Source organism: Ixodes scapularis, unplaced genomic scaffold (assembly GCF_016920785.2).
Source record: "Ixodes scapularis isolate PalLabHiFi unplaced genomic scaffold, ASM1692078v2 PGA_scaffold4__175_contigs__length_147842914, whole genome shotgun sequence".
NCBI lineage: Eukaryota > Metazoa > Arthropoda > Arachnida > Ixodida > Ixodidae > Ixodes > Ixodes scapularis.
In genome coordinates, this window is record NW_024609879.1 from 58045136 (window position 1) to 58065163 (window position 20028).

Sequence of the window (20028 nt, forward strand, 5' to 3'; positions counted from 1 at the left end):
GGAGAGATTTGAAACAGGCGCATCACACTTGTGGGAGGAGCTTCTCCTACCTTCTTGACTTGTAACCGACTATAGTGATTGGTGATTTCGACCAAGGGCATGGTTACAGAGTTCTAAGTGTAATTCGGAGTCACTCTGAACAAGCGTCGTATAGAGCCCAAGGACCTATAATATCACTTTCACCAATTTTCGTCAATGTCAGAATTTTCGATACTTTGTATACTGTCCACCCTTCAACCTGGCTGAGTTGCGAAAATCTCTGACATTATTATTATTTTTGTACAGCTTCAAAGACGCTTAAGTCAAAAACGCTAAAAATGCTATAAACAGCCCCGCTGAATCCGAGCTAAATTCTGGTTTTGGTTATTGGGAATTCATTGCTTTTTAAGCAATTGCTGCTAAAACAAAATTACGAGAATAATAATATTGTAAGCGATTTCTGCAGCTCAGTCAGGTTGAAGGGAGGACAGTATGCACAGTATCGAAAATTCTGACATTGGCAAGAAATTTTAAAAGTGATATGACAGGTTCTTGAGCTCTATACGACGCTTGTTTGGTGTGACTCAAAAATTACACTCAAGACTGTGTAACCATAAAATTTGTCAAAATTACCGATTACTAGAGAGCTGAAGGAACACCGTTCCCATGATTCCTCGAGTGCCGGTCAGGGTGCTTGGGGGATATAGCAAAAAAACTATTGGCTGAATGAAAAAAAAAAAAAAATGTCGGGTAGACGTTAAGGCATATATATATCATTGCAGTCTACCCACTGTCCCTCCAATCAAAACCAATCAGAGCACGGCGTCGTTATGATGCCACCTTAACCCCTGAGCAAGAAGAGGAGGGCTTGCTCTCGGTATGCCGGAAAGATACCTACAGGGGTAAGCTTTTGCGATATTAAACACTTGAAAGTCAGCGGTCTGTTTGAAATGTACAGTTCCAAGTCAGCGCTCTGTGTCTGTACATCTTCTCTGTCTGTGTCGTTTTTGCGCTGTTTTTACCCTTTCAAAAATTTACGAGCCATTTGGCAGGTAGCAATAGGGCGTTCATAAATTTGTCCAGGTATGTTGCAGTCATTTCGCTTCGAAAGGCAAGTAGCCCTAAAGTTTTGCAGCGCACCTGTCCTCCCAAAGCGATTATTTTTAGGTCACGTTTTAATTGTGCGTAATTGACACTCATCCACCTTGCTCGTAAATGTCAAGCTAAGAAATCAACAGAAAAGTGTAAAGGGTGGCAGACTGATTTTGTTGAATGTTTAGTCCTTCCGGTCTCTTTTTAGCGTACATCGTAAAACGCTGAGAAACGCTTGTATTGAACCATAGCTCGTGCATGATGGAACGCTAGAACGCCGCTTTCACGGACACGTCTCGCGAGCGCTGCAAGCGATAATGGTACGTTTACACTTGGGTGAGTTTATAATGGTATGTTTACACTTAGGTGGGTTTATGAAACTCACCTAAGCCCAGGAATCAATCGCCAGCCCTGCCAGTTTCTATCTGGATGTGCATCGCACTGGCGTGCAGCCGTATATCACTTCTGCGTGGTGCACGTTAAAGAGCGCAGGCTAGCGCTTGTAGTGCACTGGCTAAATTGCTCATCTACAGGATACCTCAAATAGCGGCTAGGCTTTTTAAATCAACCGCAAAAATTGTTTTTTTAACCTATCACGCTCCGATATTGTGCAGCGTTACCCACCAGGTGAAGAATTTCTTCAAAGCATTTGCAAAAAAAAAAAGTAAAAAGAAAGCTTAGCTTTTATGGAAACGTAGCGAAGCCACCGGTCTTCGAACAGGGCACCCTACTGTTTGAAGACCGATGGCTTCGCTGTGTTTACATAGGAGTTAAGCCTTCTTTCTTTTTTTTACTTTTTCCTGAAGTTCGCTCTTCGTCAATTTTAGAGAAAAAATGAACCACCTGCGGGCAACGCTGCACAAAATCTTAGCACGATAGGGTAGAAAACCGATTTTTGTGCTTGATTGAAAGAGCCTTGCCACTATTTGAGACACACTGTACAGCTGAGACAGCAGACGCCCATTGGGGCAGACTAACTCCCGGCTGTAAAAACATACCCACAACACAGAAACTTTGCTCGGAAAAAGTTTTCAAAGAAAAAAAGATAAAAAAGAGTGTTTCATTGAAGCTAAAAAATCTTTTTTCATATAAGTGTCACTTTAAACAATCTTCGAAAGCGCAGTAGCCCACAAGGGCAGCACAGTCACAGCTCGCTTCAGTATAGCTCACACGGTGTGCAAAGCGATACTCGCACGGGGCAGAAATCGGCGGAGGAATATGTGTGACGTCATGATAGGCGATAAAACGCAACTTACTTCTCAGCATCGTTGTTTTACACGGTCGAGGTTTTACACGGTCAGCGTTAGCAGTCCGAAGCTTGCGGTTTCTAATCTTGAAGCCAAAGTGGTTCCCGACAAAATACCGTGAAAAAAAAAAAAAATTGACTCGCCGCCAAACAGGTGTTGTTTAAAATTGTACCGCCCGAGCATTCCCTCCTACATGCATCACGTCACATGACATGCGAGCTCCGGGGAAATATCTCATGGGATTTCCCTGTGTGGATACTGCTTTAAAGGGATACTGAACCAATGAATTTAGTGTCCATAATAAGTGGCGCACGCTCTTTCCACGAGACAGCAGCCGCCGGTGTGCGCGAGCACACGCAACAAAAATGACGTCAAAGACCTCCATTCGCGGTTAAGATGACAGTGAAATGTATGGGCTTCGGGCCAAAGGAGAATAAAGAGAATGTTTTTATCTACACAGTGGTGTCTGGTGCAAAAGGTAAGCGATTAATTGGTCTCACAAGCACGTAGCTTTCACTTGTAGAGATGAAAAGCCTGTCTTTATTCCACTTTGGCCCGAAGCCCATGCATTTCACTGGAGGTCTTTGATGTCATTTTCGTCGCGTATGCTCGCGCACACCGGCTGCTGCTGGCTCGTGGAAAGAACGTGCGCCACTTATTATGTACACTAAATTCTTTGGTTCAGTATCCCCCTTTAAAACGGCAGGGACACATTTCAGCTGTTGTCCCGCCTCGAACGCGAGCTTCTTGGCTTCGATAACACTTAGGAGGCTCGTGAGCTTGCACCGTGCTCGCGCAACCAGCGCACGGTGGAAGGCAACGAGAGCGTGCAGAAAACCGGGTATTAGAAAAAGACGCCATGCCGTTCTCGTTTTGCAATGGACTACAGAAGGACAAGAGTAAAGTACTTTATGGCAGGTGAGAGTACAAAGCTCTAGAAAGGCGATTCCCGCTGTGATATATGTCGAGAAAGCGACTGGAACAGAATTGCTCAAAAATTCCGGTCGAAATGCGCACGGAATCCAAAAGATCTGTAAAAGTCGTCCCTCCCAAGCCGTTCCCGAGAGACGATGTTATTAGGGAGTTTGAGAATAACGTAAGCAAGTTTGGCGTACGCTAGCGCTACATTTAGCGGTTGCGTTAGCGCATGCTACGCAAGAGAGTTTTAGAATAGCGTTTCTCTGCCGCGACTTAAACGCCCAAGCGTCTCGCCCGTGCAGCAAGATACAGTCACAATCACGAAATGCTGTAACCTGAGAAAAAAAAAAGTTTTTTTTGTCCAGAGTAACATTTTAGATTTGTTTAAACATGAGAATGCATGAACTGTCCCATGGAGTGAAGCCGACGTTGTCTGTACATGCGGTACGGCACCTAAATTACCATTGGCCGCGACGCGTCATGTGGCTTCATAACAACGGCGTCATCTATGCTAAGGAGTCAGTCGAATTGCTGCGGCGCAGCGGAAAAGGGGGGAGAGGGAGGGGGGGGGGGGGGGGGGGGCTACGCGTGTACGCGCTGGCTTTACGTTAGGCCTAACTATACACGAACTCATCTCTGTGATGTCACGGCGCGGCGGTGGCGCGTCGGTCGCACTTCCGGTCTGGGGCTGTGGGCAGAAGCCCCATGCCAGACATGTATTCCTGCGTTGTTTTGAAAGGAACCAGAGAAAAACCTGCCTTCTCGTCAAAACGCCGCGACTGGGGCCGTACCAAAAGTGTCGTGAAAAGTTTGAAGCCTCAGTTTTTATGTGATTCGTCCGAGAATCTGGATATGTGCCGTGAAAATGGAAGAGCAGACGCCGTCGGACAACGATTGCTTGGGCGGGAAGCACTTTGGGTTAAATTCACGGATACTTGAGGTCATCAGACTAATTTGTTTTGTTCCAAGATGAACGCCAGAAAACCGTCAAGTTGTGGCGGACACCTGCGGACTACGTTCAGTGCATCTTCAAGTTCAAACGGCGGCCTGATCGTTCGAGCTGTCGTCTGCTCTTTCAAACGTTTCTGCTTGTCGTCTGCTCTCTTAGACGACGCCGGCCCGTAGGTCAAATGTTGGCTCGGTACTTGCGATAAGAAGTTAGTGCAGGCCTCAAAAGACTTAAATTTGAAGGTTGGTAACCCGGCTCGATGTAAGCAGTAGATACACAAAGATGTTGAACATTGTTTCCAGTGACCATCACCGACTTGTTATCCATAATTCACTTGGTCCGATTCTGCTTGCGATTTTCAGTATCGACTTCGACTATCTCAGCTACGGTTCAAGCTTTTGCAGTCCGAGTGGAGTCGCGATTGAAAATTGCGAACGAAATCTCAACATGCAAAGCAGGCTTTAGCGTTCCTTTCTATTCCTTTGTAAACACTAGAACTATTCCTTTATAAAACACTAGTTACGTCCAAGCTAGAGTATGCAGCTTCCATCTGGGATCCCTCTACCCTTTACCTCGTTGATTCACTTGAAGGTAATCAGAACAGAGCTGCACGTTTCATAATGGCCAATTATAACCGCACCGCAAGCGTTACGTCAAAGAAAGATAATTTGTTACTCCCAAGGCCTCGCACATTGTCGCACAGTCTCCCGTATTTGTCTTTTTCATAAAATCTATCACCATATTCCTCAGCTTAAATCACAACTAATCATCCCCCCCCCCCCCCTACTTTGTTTCAGCACGCTTTGATCATCGTCACAAAGTCGGTGTCCCATTTTGCCACTTTAAAGTTTATTATGACTCTTTTATACTCAGGACTTCCAAAGACTGGCATCGCTTACCTGTATCGCTCACATCAATTAATGACCATGCACATTTTTGTACATCTATTGTCAATTTCATGTTCCTTTTTCTTTAAGTGTTGTATATTTTGTTTCAATTGTTTATTATGTTTACTATTGTTCCCACTCCCCTCTGTAATGCCATGTGCCCTGAGGGTAAAATAAAAAAAAATAAATAAATACACACTGCAGCGTCCACGCGGAATGAATCGCCACATGTCACATTATTCACGCGACGTTTTGCGGTGTAACGAGCCTCGGTAATTTCGCTGACGCCACTCAAGTAGTCAGACATCGCCAGGAAGACGTAGCATCAACAATTCAAACGCGAAAAATGGCAAGGGGACTCACACCGACGTCGACAACATCGCATTCCAATGGTCGGTTTATGGGCGACGGCGAGCTTCTTGCCCACACCCCCATCGCGCATGCGCGGCGCCAGTGGCGTCCGCTAGGGGCGCTCCGGTTTGTTTGTAAACATGAGTTTTGTATAGGCGTATCGTTAGGCTTTGAGGTCTAACGTCGGCAACCGGTACGCGCAGTTGCTTGACGCGAGGGGGGACGTGGGTATGCGCTGGGCTGACGTTAAACCGTATACGTTAGGCCGACGTTACGCTTTAAAGGGATTGTCCGGTCGAAACCGGAAGTACTTAAGTTTTTGAGCTCGTTACGTCGAAGGTGCCTTCATGTACACAAATGTCATTTTTATTTTGATATATGATTTTCTGTTATTAACTAAACCTTTCATGAGCGTATGTACGAAACTGCACCCCGAATTTCGCCAGTTTCAATGCTTGACATCCGTAGCTCCTGCGTCACGTCACAAAACGCAAAGGTTTGTCGGATGGTCGGGATAACAAGCGTTGGTCGATGGATGTCTTGTATTTTGTTTCAAATTATATAGTCTCCTAGGCTAGTGGTTCTCAAATGGGGGTCCGCGAAACGCTGGCTCATCAGTCCATCAGTCAAGCCCGGCAATAAGAGTTTTTTTTTTTTTTTTTTTTTCAGGTCGAAAAGAAATGTTTTAGTTTTTGGGCGAGTTTTTTCGTGTGAACGTTAATAAGAGAGGTCTACTTCACATAGCCCTTAGTTATATCCATATATTAAATGGATATAACTCTCACCACGAACGGGGTCTTCCATCATCTCCGCCGATCCACAAGGGGTCCGCGAAACATCGGTGAATGAGAACCACTGTCCTAGGCTGTACCCTACTGAAATAAGGTTCCTTTATTGCAGTTCCCCAAGCGTGTGCAAAAAAAGTCACGCCTTTTAGCGGGATATTACTCGAAAACAGCCATAAGCTTCTAGCAAACGTATGCCGTTTCGCGCAAACACAACTGCGACGGCCACCGATCGAATCAGGGGCGCTTGCAAAGCAAGGTATGCAGATTTCGCCTCTCAAGCGGCAACTATAGGTACACGATGCAGTATCTGGGTACACATATTGGCGCTTCCACTGGATCGGTGATGAGGCTGCGGGTCTTTCCCTCAGAGGCGATGACCGCGGGTCGAAGGCAACCGGCGAATCGTTCAAATGCATGTCGTCACTTGACTTGGACGAGCTTGGTGAATCGTACCCACGCTCTATTTGCACATGAGGGTCAAACAGAATTTGGCTGCACGCGTGCTAAATACAACTTCTGGTATTGTTTCCAGGTGGTCTAGTTGTTGATTTCGGTTATGCTGCATAAACAAATTGATTGATCCGATCTGGGCGAGGGACGTAGTTTAATATCGTTGGCACATCATCACACCTCGGCTTGCGAGCCTTCTGTCCGCTGAACACAGCTTGTAGCTCTCTCCTGTGAGATGATTGCTGCATAAGCGGGATCTCGATCTTGAGGGGAACCCAGTCCCTACGCACGGCGACGATTCATTTTGCTCGTCACTGCACGTCTCGCGGAAGAGTGCGGAACGTCATGTCTTGGCTCGCATGTGCTGCCGGGTGGTTGTGGCACCCAACCACGGAACAAGTCGAACACAACAACAAAAACGAAGCACGCTGAGCCGTTCACTTGCGGGTAAACGACGAGACAGAAATGCTCGATTCAGTGTGGCCAACTCCTTTATGAAATTCCCGCTAGACATATGCCCGAAAACGGCTAGATTTGGAGTAAAAAAAAACTTGTTATTTTGCTAACGAGGTTACATTGAATAGAATACCACACACCCACTGGTTTCGAAGCAAATAAATCATCAGCTATCACATTTTCATGACACGATATGCACAAGCAGTCTTCTTGATGTTCACATGTCTACATGTGTAGATCTAGAAAAGTTCAAGAATGTCTTCGGCTACATCTTCTACTCCATCTGAGACTTCTTCACGCTCTGTGATTAGATCCGCGCTGCTTAGACTTTCCAATGTGCTCGAGTCAGCATAGGCCGCCTTGGTTCGTCCTGTTTTCCCCATGATTTCTGTCCGCCAGGTTACAGCCTCACCCAGCAGCCACGTGTAGCGGTTTGGCTGGAGTAGCTGTAGGTGCCAGAAAAGGCTGCGCTCATTTTTTCACCGCTAGCGGGCTAGGTGCGCGACCAGCCCCACTCGGGCAGAGCCGTATATGGGGAGAGTTTGGTCAGTCTATGATCTCGGCGCCGTAACGCTCTCCTCCCAAGTGAGCCAATCAGCACGCGGCGTAGAGCGAGAGGCACGAGCGCATGCGCGTGAACTCCCGGCTGCTCCCACCTGAGTGGGGAGGGCCGCCATCTTCGATCATTCTCCCGGCGGAATGCGTGGGATCGGCATCTAAATCTCGATTATTTCCTTTTATATCGCTGGCTCTGGCAAGAAAATGACATTCTGATATTCCTCGGTGGGTTAAAAAGCTAATAAATGAAGATTTTTCGGCGTGGCTACAAACTTTTGTTCAGGCGGAAAAGAAGTCGGCCCGTAGCAGACGACGCGTAGCCTCAGCAGTGCTCTTCTCCGACCAGTCTCCGACACCGTTGCTAAAAAATGGAGGTCGCCTCCTCCCCGCTCCCTTCTTTCTCTCTCGCTCCTTCGGCGCTCTGCTCCCTTTCATTTATTTTTCTCCTCTCCGGCGCCTTCGTCGCCACACCCACTGGCCAAACTCTCCCAATCTACGGCTCTGCACTCGGGTAGATTCGGTTTACTATAGAGGGTCAGATCACGTGACAACAAAGCCAAAGCGACGATGCGACGATGTCCCGCCTAGGTGGTGTTGCGCTAGTAGCGGATAGTGTGGGTCGCGTAGGTTGGGCAGATATGTTTCCGGAGCTGGTGAGGTCACTGGAATGCGAGGCCGAGTAACTTTTGGAATGCGACTCGAAGCAGATTTAAAAAAAAAAAAAAAGTATTTAAAATAGTTATTTTGAAAACAAGCTAGAAAACCCACTAGATTTTATACATACAAGCTAGAATTTCCCGCTAGCCGCTAGTCCATATTTTTGGCAGCTAGACGACCACCAAAAAAGGCTAAATCTAGCGGGAAAAAAGCTAAGTTGGCAGCACTGGCTCGCTTTGTGTTGTGTGACGTCAGAGCTCCAATGTTGCCACCGAAAATAGCGTTTATGCTCAAGTGCAATTGGAGCAGTATAAATTCAATTACTCATGCAGAGGGGCATATAAAATTCAGATATTGCACGTACGATGCGTCTCGAGGCAACAACAATGATATTCAATCGTTTTCTCAATTACAACATTTGACCGGGCAATCCCTTTAAGGTCTAACGTCGTCAACCGGTACCCGCAGCTAGGACGATGATGATGATGAGAGGACACGTTATTTCAGCGCCGCGCATAAAAACTTCGTACTCCCGCCGTTGCCTCACCTGGCGGTGCAGCAATCACCAGCGAGACAGGGAGGTCTGCGGGGCGCACCGCCGCACTCCCTGCCGGAGCTGCGGCCACTTCTGCTCACTGATCTCTATGTCTATTTGCTGGATCGCGTTTGTGCGTTCACTTGCGGTAAAGTTATATCATCTCTAGCCTTCATAGTAATATGGCGGACAGCGCAATGGCGGCAGGCTGCCATAAAAATAGCCATGGATCTAGTTTAATGTAACTTCACTTTAGTACACAGGTAACGTTGGTATACAGTGCCGTGGTGCCGTGGGTGATATTTCGAGCTTGATTTAAGTTGTTCGACGAAGCAGATTCTTGAAACCCGTCGTGAACGGTAGCCCCATTTTCGAGGACCCGGCTAAAGTTTCACGAAAGCGCAGCAACAGGGGAAAGCAGCGCAGCTCGCATCAAAAGCAGACGCCGTACCGGGAATTGGAACCTCCGCGGTTCGACGTCGTTGATCGGTGGTGGTGTGATTTCGTTGGTGGTGAAGTCTTGCGATCCCGAGCGCTTGGATACGGGTCAAAAGACGCCCTGGATGTGCTCGAGATCATTTGGGGAATTCTCGCGAGTGTACGTATTTACCGGGGTCTCTCCACAAACTAGTGTGCCGATGTGCCCGTGAGTGATTGATATATTCGCCTGTGACGTTCTGAATAAAAAGCATTTAAACGAAGTGAATTGATGTCTCTTCCCGATAATACTGGTCAAAGCCAGAGGTCCAGAGCGTCCTCCTCTCGACCGAGAGAGCGCACACAGGGCGTCGTCAGTGTCGTGCGAAATCAGCTGTGTGCCAGCTGGTGTCGTGTGCAATTAGTTGGCCAATCGTAATCGTGCATTGCAAAACGCGGGAACTTCCGAGCAGTGTATTAGCTGGTGTCGTGTGCAACCAGCTGTCATCGTACAATTGAAAACGCGGGAATCGCCCTCAGAGCGCGGTCGACTATGCCGTCATGTTGTGCTGCGCACTACTCCAATCGCCCGGACCGCGAAAAAGCGAGAACTTACCATGGGTAAGTATTCAGTGTTTTGTGGCTATCCTGGCGCGCAGCGATATGCTCTGTAAAAAGAAATATATATATATATATATATATTTATTTGTTCCCAAGGTTTCCATGAAGTCACCCCGCGAACCTTCAGCTGTAGGTGGAAAACGTCGGCAGGTTGAACGGGGAGCCTTCAGAGACAAGCGTGGTCTGCTCTGACCACTCTGAAGAACAATGCTTCGATACACTCTAAAACCGGTCCCTCATAAAAAACGCTGTCCCTCTGATTTTAGAGGGGACAACAATGCTTTCAGGGGGACAGCCCTTTTTAAGAGGGAAATTGAAAAATAAAATAGCAACATCTAGAGGGACACCAACATATTAAGAGAGACCAAGGAAACCGTTTCGTTAGTCCCTCTGAACAGGAAAGACAGACAAAAAGATTCACGCGTGTCCCTTCATATTAAGAGGGGACCGGTCCCTCTTAACTGGACCAATGTAGTTCGGTCAGGAGGAGAGGGGCAGGCGCACTAATCCATGGCAAAGAGTTCAGACGGTGCTAAGGCTTCGCGCCAATTCACGGACAGCTGGAAACGGTCGTTGCCGGAGAGTCGCAAGCGTCATGCTGCTCGTTTGACTTCCTTCGGGTGAGTAATCCTGTCATATTGGCGCTTTTGTTTTGGGTGCATTGCGGGTGGGAATAACGAGCCATCAATATTTTCACGCTGGCTGTGAGATGCACGAGCTTTGCATGTAGAGTGAGAGTGTTCAGCTGTAGTCCGCGGACGCGGTCGCTTCCTGGATCTGCTCGTTCAGCTAGGACAAAGCGTCGCTTATCGTTTGCCCTGCCGTGAGCCGCAGGGCTGTCTTTCGCACAAAACACTTTTAGCGGGTTAGGGTGTCCCAATGTGTACGCGTCTGTCTTAAGCTGGTGATATCAGACCATTTTCTGTCCGACGCTTTTGTCTACTTTTCAATTTCGAACGCGCGATCGTTCTTCTCCCAGCTCGAGCTGCTAACTTTGGCAGTGCTACGCCGGCATTTTATTACCTGCAATTTCCTGGTATTTTATCCGTGAGCGTACACTGTCGGCATCGAGTACTACAAAGGATGGCATCACCCTCCCTAAGGCAAAGCCAACATAAAGGCACCCTAGCTGGGGCAGTCAGTGTTTGTAAGCTTGGCTCGCCGATTTCTTTCTCGGTGTGCACTCTAAATGCTTGAGGTTGACCGCTCGAGAGCGTTGATTGACAGAAACAATGTTGGCGATTTTGCGTTTGTTTGCCTTCACAATTCATTACAGCAATTTACACTGCAACGTTATGTTGTAGACATCGTTAGCGTTGCAGTGATTATGAAAATTTTTTTCTCAAGTGGGCGGCGAGTAAAAACCCATAATGTGTGTGTATGTTTGTGAAAAGGGCAGGGGGATTGGACGAGCACAAACAAAAAGAAGAAATAACGGTTTTTTTTTCTTCGCGTGTTCGCGTTGCGTCGGCGTCGCGGCGTCTGGGGGAAGGGTGGCGGCCAGGGAGTACATTTTTTTTTTTTTGTATTTCTTTGGCGTACTGTTTTGTTCGTTATATTTTGATGGTCGTGCCGGCACAGCTACCGGCTTTTTTTTTTTTTTGGCGCCGACCATGTTTTTGTTTTTGGAGATTTTATTTATGATGTTTATTATGCTCTTTTTTTTTCTGTAGCTGGCTGAATATTTTTTTTTTCTGTGTCGTGCATCCGCGAAAAATATATAAACAGAAGTTTGATTTTTTTTTTCTTTTCTTTCTTATGCGCTTTAGGGCTGGTGCGTTGACTGTGGGCGTTAGATGACTGACCGTTATTAACAATCTTGTTTTCAGAGTGAGGCAATGGCAACGAACGTTGACATGAAGGGAATCAGGCGGGGGTTCCGCTCGGATTGCTCGTGTAAAGAGCTCTACCGGGACCCTCTGCACGGTGGAACGCACCACCCTGAGTTTTGAGCCTACTGCGGCCACCCGCACACGGTTCACAACGAACTCGGTAATTATTTACTTTTTGTATTCCGGTATGTAGGTAGGCTCTATTTACGTTCTGTTGGCATATGCACTGCTTCTGAAAAAAAAAAAAAAAAAAAAATGAATGGCTTGCGGCGAAATATTTACAGAAATGTAATTTTTTATTTGATTATGTTGCTTTCTAAAACATGCGCTAGATCACTTCTGCAGCTTCGAGCCGCAAATGCAATCCATGCTTTCCAAAGCACATGGGGCTTCTAAAGTTCATCTACTACTAAATGCGTTTTCGTTTTGTCTTGGTAATACAGAAACAATTGATTCTCGTAAATTAATTAAAACTGCAGTCTATTCTCGTACCAAAAATTAATAGTAGCAGAAGTTGCGTCATAAGCTAATGTCACTCGCTGTTTCATCGCATACAGATTGGGTTCCGAATCTTTGAACTGTTTGCACTTTATTTTCGCATTTGTTTCCTATCGCCTGCTTGATAACAGGTGAGAGCGCTTCATTACCTTTATTATAATTCCCACCCTCTGTATCTAAAGGAAAAAAATATAGTCTTTCATTCAGCTAAGGGTGGATGCACAACTTCGGTTCCATAACACGATCGTCACCATGCTGGGAAACCTGGAGGAGGTAAAAGGGGCCTTCTGCGGAGACAACCCAACAACATTCTTGAACATTAAGACCATCCTCCGGTCTCGATTGGCCAGAAGTTCTTTCAGCACCTATGGTATGTGAAAAAGCGAATGCAAAAATTGAAATCTAAGTTTAACGCTGACGCAATTTTTTTTTTTTTTTTTTTTAAGAATTGCTGCTTGCAGGACGATTTTACCCCTGACGAAAAAGTTCCAAGACCCAAGACTTTCTTCGGTTCGGAGAAAGGGATCGTTTCTGGGAACTGGTCAGTGAAACTCACCGCTAGCACGACTATGGAGGGGGCACTAGTCATGTGCTTATGGGTGTATTACATAACGGGACTTTCCTACCCCGTGGCATGTGGACAAACCCTTGGACTCCTCTAGGGTCTGCTCGTTGAAAATAAAGTGTTTCAATTCAGTTTATGTCGGAGAAGCTCATAAAATCGCTTATGGCCGTTCAAAAACAACAGAAATTCTGAGCTTCTGCTGATGGCAAGAGACGCCGAATAATTAGTTTTTAATGCTATGAAGTAGGTAACTACGCTAAAAAAAAGCACAGGAATCTACTTTCCCGAGCCAGCACTTGGAAAGTCAATCACCGTAACTCACGGAAGCAGCTCAGCGAATCACGATGCCGAAACATAAGATTAGACCAAAAAAGCCAGTCCGAGTTGTGACATTAACCAATGCAAAACATCACGCTTGTTGTGCTTAATGTCGCAACTCATTTTTTTTGGTATAATCATATGTTTCGGCATCTGCATTCGCTGAGCTGCCTCCGAGAGTTATGGGGATTGTCTTTCCAAGTGTTGTGCGGGAAAGTAGACGCACGGGCTTTTTTTTTAGAATGCACTTTTCTTTTTGTGTTATACGCTAAAAAAAGATTTTTTTTTTTCAGCACGATTGTATTGTTGTTGTTTATGATAGGCAAAATCAGTCACTCTGCAGCACGAAATTTTTTGTGTGATAGCTTCCAAGAAACGCCAATTTCTGGCGTCGTTCTAAGTCTTTTTTTATTCGTAAAAGCTACCAGAACATCGCTATAGAATTATTATTTTGATGAAGACATATCAAAATATTTTCTTGTGTCATGGCAAATAAAACAGTGTTTACTCTTAAAGATTGTTACTGTTTTCTTTAACACATTGATTCCGTTTATCAAACAAGATATACAGATCAAATTTCAATTCTGCTACGCAGCACAAAATAACTTTGGTTAAACCATATCAGCAAAAGTGCGAGAAGTGCAGTGCAGCATGTCAGCTTACACTCAAAACACGAAGGAGCAGAAATTGTACGACACAATAACAGAGGTAACTTAAAGCCGGGGTCACGCTGCTTATACATCATACAAAATACATTCTGCAGACATGTTCGAATGAGAGTCACCGCGACATCCGTGCTTTGTATGCCACGTGACAAAGTAACCTCTTGATTGGTTACCTCGTGGCGTACGAAGCGCGGATGTCGAGGCGACTCGTTTCGGAACATGTCTGCAGAATGTATTTTGTATGAAGTATAAGCAGCGTGACCCCGACTTAAGGGGGACTATGCCCCTACATTTTAAGCGGGCCGCCGTCCCTCCGAATTTAACGAAGAAAATATCTAAAAACTGTCCCTCTTAATTAAGGGACTCTGACCTCAAATTTAAGGGAGACGCCGCCTCGCTTACTTTAAGAGGGGTGGTGTCTCACTTAATTAAGAGGGAGCATCTCCATGTAATATTAAGAGGTCTGTCGCCCCCCTTAAAGTTAAGTGGGAAAAAATCGAAGAAATGTCCCTCTTACTAAGTGGGACCGGGCTTAGAGTGTAGGACGGGGAAAATTGTGCGCCTAAGGGAAGGTGCAATACCCACTATCTCCAACCAGCCTACAGACCTCGTCAATGCAATATAGTACCCCTGCTTCTAAAAAACATAATCTTTAAATCCCAAAACGTTAATGTCAAGTACTTGTTTTGCTACGGTTGTAAAATGTTTTTTTTTTTACTTTGATTCATTACTAGTAACAACACTCATTATTAAAACATATATATTTTTTTTTCTTTTTTTTTGGGCCCCCCCCCCCAAAAAAAAAAGAAAGAAAGGGGGGGGGGGGCGGGCGGGCGGAGGAGGCGTCTATATTAACGAGACATGACTATGACGCTAAACCAAGCCATGTATACAGAGACCATGCCAACACTCAAGTACTTCTAGCACAGCCAAAAGCGAAACATAAATTGAACACCTCGGTAACTGTGCAGTAGCTTAAAGCCACATACATACAACGTGACCATAGAGAATAAAAAAAAAAATGTATATATATCAGTAAGATACAACGAGATAGGGAAAAGTTTGAATAATGACTAATAATGAAAATTTGTGAGTGCAGAAGATATGAATGAATTAATCTTTATGTCGCATTGGAGAGGAGTGACTGTGTGCTGACAAGACTTTTCTATGAAGTCTAGGTTAGCGAGCTCTGAAAAAAGCCTGTTTCACTCTGCGACTGCGGGTTGAAAGAAGCTACTCGCAGACCAGGGGCGTAGCCAATGGGCTTCATCCCCCCCCTCCCCAAAATCCAGCTGACCCTATAATATATACATGCATTTTGACACCCCCTCCCCTCTCCGCACCCCAAGCCATGGACATCCCAGCCGCCCCCCCCCCCCCCCTCACAAAAAAAAAAATTCCTGGCTATGCCATCATCTCCGACATATCTTTCGGCAATGTCCAGACTATTTATGCAATTGATTAGAAGGTAACACAATTTTAGTCTGTCCCTGGTACAACTTCATTATGGAATCCCTACTGAAAAACACAGTATGATTTCGCTTACCGGGTTCATTATCGGGTTTCAATATGGATTATCGAACCAGGAATCATACTGGTGAGCCTAATCGGAAATTAAACCGGGGTTAACGCCGGGCACATAAACCGGTCTACTTCGATCTGGTAATAAACCGATTTGTTCCAAACTGGGAACTAATCTGGAGACTACACCGGTTAGTTCCAAACCGGGCATGAATCAAGAATTGATTTGGCAATTAGGCCGGTTCGTGTTTCTCCTGTGCTGAATACAGACTCGCAGGTGAAAGAAAATAGATGTCGGATATAAAAAATGCTTCGGAAAAGATTGACCTTGCACCTTTTCCCGAAAAATAATAAATGTTTATTACATAAATTGTAAAAAACTACTCATTCGTGGCGACATCCCTCGGCGAAGCTGCTTCTTTGTTTTTCGGTTTCCTCTCTCTTGGTGGTCTCTTCTTTTTACTGAGAAAATTAGACAGGTTTGTCTTCACCAGGTCAAGGCGCTCTTCATCAGCCAGTACAGTTGACTTTTTCCCTTTGATGTAGGGTGAGAAGCCAACTGCAAAAGAATAAGAATGTGCAGAAAGGAGGCAAAAAGCTGTTATTTGAGTCTTCTGCAAAAAAAAAAAAAAAAAAAAACTGCTCAAGGAATTTAAGATGCAATGCTTGCTAGGTTTTAATTTTAAGGAAAAGAAGCCATACAGTACTGAAAACATACATTGGCAAAGTAATATGGTTCACATTTCGGTATTCTGGCCTGCTTTGCCCATTGATCAGCCTGAATTTAAAAAAACGTGCCCAACTGTTACCATGCTACAATAATTGACAAAAGGCTGACGTGTAAAGATATGTACATCGCGAGGTTTCGACAGCATTATTTTTGAGAGAGGCTCTTGTTTACTCCATTATTAGTGGTCTGCACATCGCATGCCGGTACTGTTTCAAGCAGAAGGAAACACATTACCAAATTATGTAAAATATTATGTCATACATAAGCAAATATTCAGAAAATTCACCGTTTAATTAAGCTATAATACAAAAATATTCAGCGGGACGACCCACCAGCTTTCGTCTCCTCAAGTTACAATAAAGTTTATTCCTCGATCCTCCTCCACCTTGAGTCACAACGAATTTACCGTTCATCTTGAAGTATTGATCGTATAAAGCATGTATTTAGAAAAAGACCCACCCCTGACCGCCTCGACCTTTGTAGGGGTTAGACGCTTCCTCCCCACATCTCCATACTTAATGTTGCGACGGCAGGGTTGGCCTGTCACACTCCTGTCAACCAGCTCGTGGTCTTCGTACATGGTGCGCAGCAGCAAGGAACAAAACCTTGAATCTGTTTTTCCCTTGTCCATTGCCCATTTAAACCGCCACTCTGGTATAAAGTGAGCGTGGCCAAGGCAACGCTCCAAGTGCCAGAAACAAAATTTTTGACACCTGTAAAGTGTACTAAAATGTCATATTAATATCATTCTTTGGGTTATACTAAAAAGTGCTGGTCCTACAGGGTGGTTTGATGTGGCACACTTTTGGCCCAAAGCCTCGCCAGACTTTGAGCCGAACCGAGTTGATGAACTTTCACCCCACGTCTTTCCGTGTGCAAGAGGGAGTGTTTTCCAGATCGCTAGAGTCCTTTTGCATAATGATCGGCTTTCCTGCCGGAGCAGTCAGGCGTGTATAAGAGAATCGGCAGGTACTGAATATTTCTAAATATAGAGCGACTGAAATTAATAGGCTCAATCTAAAGTGGACCGTAAAAATCGACGCCTGCACGAAGCAATCTAAATTTTTTGTCAGATGCGGATTTCACAGCTCTGTTTCTCTTGTAAAATTACGAAGTGTAGCTCCCTTTCTGTAAGAAATAAGGGCAAAATCTTGCCAGGGTCAACGGCGGACGGCGATGCAGACAACCGAGTCGAGTGGCATTACGCGTTTGGCACATGTATTGATAGATGGCCCAACCTCCTTATTGAGACTGCTTGCAACGACCATGACTTACTAAAATGAAGATAATCCTTCTGTGACGTATAAGCCGCAGTTTCTTAATACGCATTCTTAGCGACATGCTCAGAAGCAACATCAGGTACAAGATGTCCAGCTGTCATGGAGCACCAAATATTATTTATGGTCACAGACTAGCAATACAGAGCCCAGTGCCATTTATGAAACGTGCAAATTATGTTACCTTGTTCCCTACTATGTCCAGAGGTGCAGGCTCAGCTGGACCGTCAGCACCCTCAGCAGCCTCTCCTGCATCCCCAGCAGCATCTAAGAAAAAATACAATGTAGTATTAAAAGACTGCACTAAAGAAACAATACCACTTAGAATTAAGAAGCATATGGCCCTTTCTTACACCACTCCAGTAGTGGCAGAAACTGCATAGCATCAAAATAATTAACCATTATTGTCGCAATATTTTTTTTTCAAATTTAAGGATAAGAAACATCAGAATTCTGTTGTGAGGAACTTAGCCTTTAAATTAATTTGTTGCCAAGACATTTCTAAAGTCCACGCCACATGGACTTGAGGTAAGAAGTGCATCTTTATGAATATACATATTCATTGCCCCTTCAAGATGTGAGCATATGCAAATTCAGACTACAATGTACTTGAGTAAAAGTAGACACCATTAGTACTTTGGTGGAAATGGCTGCAAGATGCTCTCTAGCTGTTACTTTTGTTTCCTGGACGCTGGACGCACCTGCAGGGTGTCTTAGACACCGGCAGGAAAGGCTGCATCAAGCGTTGTTGTACAGAGAGCCGGGAGAGTTCCGCCGGTAATGCAATCCTCTCGCCTCGTGAAGGGGGTCACATCCAGCTGAATGTCCATCCGGCCGATAGCCGCCAACATCAAAGTCGAGCAAAAGTTTTTCGCCTGCAATAAAATCTACACCAAAAGGTAATTGGCACGTTCAATCCTGGCAGTTAAAGAAAATGCTAGCGTGCCTCTTCGTCGAATAGAATTTCGAGCCTTGCAGCGCACTGCAGAAGTGTATTTTAGGAACAAAGCGGTTCTTTTTTTGTTTTGCACAGCTCAAAAAAGTCTCCAACAAACAAACTTTCTGCTCCATTATCAAGAAGGGCGGCAAAGGGAACAGCAAGTAGACAAAGTGTCATGTGAGGCTCGATGTACTGATCTGTAGGTCGTATGCGACACAGACGAGAGAAGTGCTGGCGACTCGCTCATCCTGAGGCTGGAACTCGCTGCTGCCAGCTTGGGCCGGCGGCAGCGAGATCTCCAAGTTCAGCGTCGCGGGCCCTGTTGATTTCCCTGGTTCCTCTGACCCCGGCGCCACCAGTGCAGGCATTGGCTGCAAGAATGGCCACGCTGTCCGTAGTTCTAGCAGGAACTGGGCTGCCAACGGTCTTCTGCCACTCTATTTCCCATGTTACCCCAGTTTCTCCAACACTGGCCGCTGCCTCCCAACTCCACTAGTTCATTACCTCATTGCCAGCCACCCCTTGGCCCAAGTTTGGGCATTTGTTGGCCGTTCAATGATCTCGAACACGGTCAGGCAGCCGGCCTTCGCCGTGGGGAAACTGCAGCCAGCCGCTTGAGAAGGTCTGCAGCATCTGCGGCAAAATTTCGCTCTGGTGCGGGCCCTCGGGGGGAGGGGGAGTGATTCCAGCTGCCTGGGGCTTCCCTGGATTAGGAATTTAGGCTCTTGACGACCCAGCTTGTTGTAAAAACATTGGACCTCCCGACGACAGTCAAGGGGGTTCAGGGCGAGGGGCAAGTAGGCGAGGTTGGCACAGACCCTTTTAGGAAGGTGTCGAGTCGTAGTTGCTCGTTCTCGGTTGACGCATGTGGGGGGTACCCACGCACAGGACAGCTCGGAGGCTTCTGCAGCTGGGGGTAGGAGGCCTGTAATCCACGCAAGCCGCGATGGTTTCCTACATGAGGTCTTCAATGGTGTCGTAGTTGGACCCATGAAGACACATGTTGTAACAGGGGTGGCAGACGAACAATGCGAGTAACCCTCTGCGACTCGAGAGCAGCTTGCACTGCTCGGTTGAGCAGTTCCTGCATGACCCGAATATGCTCCACAAGGCCTTCTTCTGGGTTCTGTGTACGACACTCGATTTACCAACGGACTCGGGACTCGTACCCCAGCGCCAGGAACTCCTCTCGGAAGCTGCGGCGGAATGCCTCAAAAGATGGAAATAGAATGACTAATATCCGTGCCACACGGGCAACTTGAATGCCATTTACAGCGAATGACATTCGTGTGATTGATGAATCGGCTCGCAATCTGTCGCGGGTGGAATGCCCCACGCTCGGAGTGTCGCATGCTGATTGGCCGATTTTTCAAATGTCATTCGTTGTAAATGGCATTCGATTTGCCCGTGTGGCACAGATATAAGGCCATACGCACATTGTGCACCTTGACCGGAAGTGGCTATACGCACGACGCAGAGAGCTCACGCTGGACAGAGCGTGTATCACTGGGAGCTCGTTAACCCCCCGCCTGCGTTCACGTCGCTTCGCTGCGACAGTATGCGGCTGCTAATTACAAAACTACCGTATTTACTTGAGTAATAGCCGCACTGTTTATGAAGAAAACCTGAGGGTTCGCTTTTCTGCGGAGCAGGCAGGTTGCCAATCATTGCGATCGACGGCATGATTCCAGCTGTTTACAGGACAGAGATAATGTTTTTGTGCGAAGGGACCATCTGTGAAGATTGCACTTGTATGGAGAATCGTGTTCTCGATCTG